Source organism: Bufo bufo, chromosome 3 (assembly GCF_905171765.1).
Source record: "Bufo bufo chromosome 3, aBufBuf1.1, whole genome shotgun sequence".
Lineage (NCBI taxonomy): Eukaryota > Metazoa > Chordata > Amphibia > Anura > Bufonidae > Bufo > Bufo bufo.
Genome location: NC_053391.1, coordinates 108,043,026 through 108,047,081, shown reverse-complemented (window position 1 = coordinate 108,047,081; position 4,056 = coordinate 108,043,026). Strand labels below are relative to the sequence as shown.

At 45.0% G+C, this 4,056-nt stretch overlaps 1 pseudogene; it reads left to right on the top strand.

The window, feature by feature from the left end:
• Positions 1-400: 400 nt before the first annotated feature.
• Positions 401-516, top strand: LOC120996873 (annotated as a pseudogene).
• The last annotated feature ends 3,540 nt before the right edge of the window (positions 517-4,056 follow it).

The window sequence follows — 4,056 nt, the reverse complement described above, 5'->3', positions numbered from 1 at the left end:
GGCCTGGAGCTCACATCACCTTATCTACCTGGGAAGAGGTATAAAAAATAAAAAAAACACTATTTGGGCTTCCAAGAATGATATGACGTTCTTAGTTTATATTTCCGGGGGGAGGCGCGGTAGTAGTAATCCCTCTACATTCGCTCTATTCCTTGGGGTTTGTTGGACACATTTGAGTTTTCTTATTATGTTTGTACGGGTCAACCACTGAATGGTCCTCCTGGTAGGTCTTCACAGGTCAGCATGGTGATCCTCCAAGCATCTTTCTACATGACTCGTTTCGCTGTACAGTTTGGTCTGGATGTCCGAACGGTCTAAGTCACTGAATTCAGGTCGTTTCTGGCTGCATGGGTTCGGATCCCACTCTGGGCAGCTGTGATAGAGATGCATCAGTTTCTTTGGGTTTGTTGACAGAAGGGAAGCTTAGCACCCCCCTTGACAAGGATGGACTAGGCTGCACAGCCCTCACAACACATGTATGCCACCTACCTTGTGGTATCTCTACCAAAATTTCATAGGCGATTCGGGTATAGTTTGGGGTGTATTAAATTTTTCGGCCCTGCCGTCCCCTTCGGCCTTTCGTTCTGGCTGATTGATAATTTCTTTAGGCTGTTTGTCTTTTCATTGTATATGCGTGGCGTAGTCTGCAGCTGTAGGTCTGTTATTTAGCAGCTTGCTTTCCTGCAGTGTTCTTGGGTTGGGAATCCCTCACCCAATATGAATACATAAATGAATGACTGTAAATAATGAATAATGAATAAAAAAAAAGGAAAATAATAATAATTATTTCGGTTGTTATTTCAGTCGGGGTAAGGAATATTAGTACTCTTGAGTTGGGAGTCCGTCATTCATGATGATTCGGTAAAATATTGGGCGGGTACCTCCCCTCCGCCTGGGTTGGTCTGGTAGGTAAGGTTCGTTGATATTCGTTTTAACTTCACGTATGGTGGGCTATAATTTTACATTAGGATGGTTTCCTCTTTGATTTTGTGGTGTTCCTTTATGTATATAACAAAACAAAAAAAAAGAAATCTATAGTACAGCTGTTATAGCTGTGTGGGTAAGTGCTTTGCCTCTGATACAGAAGGTCATGGGTTCGGATCCCATCATAAACTTTTTGTCCATATATCTATATATTAATAATAATGGTATATGTATATAACAGTGTTTTATGAACGATATCTATTTTAGACCTAATTTATTATCCTCTTTGTGGGTTGAGTTTTGGGCTAATTGTTTTTTCTTTCAGGTCCTGGGCTTTCAGCGTGTTGATGGTGACCTTTCATATGTCACGGCTGTATGTGAGCAACAATAGTATACACAGTAAGAGAGCTACTGACCGGACCCAAACTAGGGAGGATAAAGGATGACCCCTGTCAGACCCTCAAAGCTCTCCCTATGCTGCTAAAGCACATGCCCGGATCCAAATGGCGGAACGAGGCATGCCCACGTACCTAAGACTGATGACCACTGTAACCCCTACAATAGTGGAAGGGGCACGGCCACCGGTGTCCTACTCAGTATATGGAGGGAACCGTGGCCACCTCAGATCCAGTCAGAAAATAATCAGGTACACAACAATGTCTGTAAACTTAGCTGAAGGTGTTGCAGCCGCAGAGAAGACGGATCCAAGGACAGCTGGCAATATCCGGAGTGCTTGCTGCAGCAGAACACAGGTCCAGTGAACAGATAGCTACAAGTGAAGATACTAAAGCAAGAGCTACAACTGAAATGAGAACTATAATCCACGCCCTACAATAGGAGGAGGGGTGATATAAAGAGAGGGAAATCAAACGCATGAGGAACAGCTGGGAGGAAGGAAACCAAAAGTAAACAGAGCAGTGAGAACTCCTCCCAGCTCTAGTAGTGACATCATCACAGGGGTGGAGAAACAGAGCTGTGAGAACGTCCCAAAGCTCTGGTAGTGACATCATATATCTCCAGTGCTGCGAGGATCGCATGCCCGAGGGGCACTCCTTGTTTTCGAGAGGTGAAGTCTTTGGACAGGGATCCAGGAATTCAGGTGGTCACAACTTCTTCCGGAAGTGGTTGATATAGCTTTGCACCCGGGGTGCAATTATGCTGCTGCCCCTTGGTTATCCTGAAGCTCAGGACCTTATGTGTCCTGTCATTCTAGTTGGGGGGGTTGGTGTCATTTCCTGAGTTGGTTGTTTTGGTCATACGGGGGAAGGGTTAGTTATATTATACGATGATTTAGTACAATGGGTGGTAGTCCGGTGCCGTTATCGGGAAGATGCAGCTATATAGTGTACTGGTTACAGTTTTCTGAATCAACAACCCCTCTTTAATTGGTTATAACCTGTATTATTATTACCTTGCGGAAGTACATGCCCCGCTGGAAGTCTTTTTGTGGACTTATCATCTCCACCTCTGCAAGCAGAGAGTTCCTTAGCTAGCTCACTGTTCTTACAGTTAAGAATCCTCGTCTATGTTGGTTTATAAACCTTCTTTCCTCCAGATAAGAGGAGGTTTCATGATTAGTCTTTGTCCTGGGGATAAATAGATGGGGGAGTTGTCTTTGGATGGTTCTTTGTTAGTTATTAGACCTTCCCTTAGTCAATTTTTCTAAAGTGAATAACCCTAATGTTAATAATCTTTCAGGGTACTGTAGTTGCCCCATTCCAGTTATTACTTTAGTTACCCTCTTCTGAACCCTCTCCAGCCCTGCTATGTCTGCCTGGTTCACAAGGGCACAGAACTGTACACAGTCCTCCATGTGTGGGCTGATGTGTAAAGTGGTAGGACTATGTTCTCATCACGGGCATCTAGGCCTCCCGTTTGTCATGCGACCCATTATCTTATTGGCTTTGGTTTGTTAAAGGGAACCGTTGGCATCTTCCGCTTGGATGTTAGTTGGGGCAATTTCTTTTCGGCTTGTTGTAAGCGTTTCAACAGACTCGGCTCTGCTGGGTGGTGGTCGGAGCCCCGTTTGGAGAACGGGTCTCCTTCGTGGCGGCATTTGAGTTCAGCAGAGATATGGTGGTGGCATATGGTGTACGTGCCCGCTGGGAGTCCAGCGGTTGGCATACCGCTCTCATTACGGTTTAACTTGCCCGCTGGGAGTCCGGCGTTTGGCATACCGCTCCAATATTATGGTTTATTAAGGTTTGCCGCTTTAATAAAGAAGCTGTGGCCGGTCACCACCCAGCAATAAAAGTGACACAGTTGTCAGTGTTTTTGTTATGGGTCAAGGTTGGGTAAAGGGGCCAGAGGTGAGTAAATGGTGGTCCCCTTCCCCTTCTTCCCTAGATACCAGCAGTCCTGCTTGACATCGATCTGCATGATCAGTGCAGGCAGAAGAGTGTGCGATCTTGGAGAGGAACACTGTCATGTCCATGCTGAAAGGTCTTAAGGTACAGTGAAAGCAGATGAAAACTCTGATCACTGGAAACTAAAGGACCTTTGATGATGTCACGAGTGGGAGGGGCCAGAACCGGGAAGAGAATACTGTGGTTTAAGTGTAGCGAAATCTTAATAAAGACAATAGTGTGTGTGTGAGAAATGTATATGTAACAGGGCTGTGTTTGTTCGGTGTGTATAGCACTATGGTGTGTGTATATACCAGCTGTGTAGGAAAGCTGTGTTTGTGTGTATGTCAGCTGTGTAGCGGAGCTGTGTTTGTTAGGTGTGTAGGCAGCAGTTCTGTATGTGTAAATTACTGCCCTTAAACTCTTCACTTCCTTAAACCAGCAGGGAAGGTTTAATAAATAAAATATTTTTTCTCCTTTTCTGTTGTTTAAACCTGGCTGCATCTTATAGTCTGGAAAATATGGACTGGGGTGGCTCCTGTGCCAAGCGGTTCCTTTTGCCCAAGCACGAGGTGGGGTTGTTGAGTAGATTCCACCAGTAGGCCAGTGGGACAAAACACAAAGGGACCCCCACGTTGGGTTGTCCTTGGTATTTTGTGTATTGGAAATACCTGATGCCCTAAAACTATTAATTGGGGATAAATGAAGTGAACGTCAGATCCTAGATCTGAAGTCGCTTCGCTCAAAACTTCGGATTAATGCTGTATGGAGTTCCATCTCTGTACAG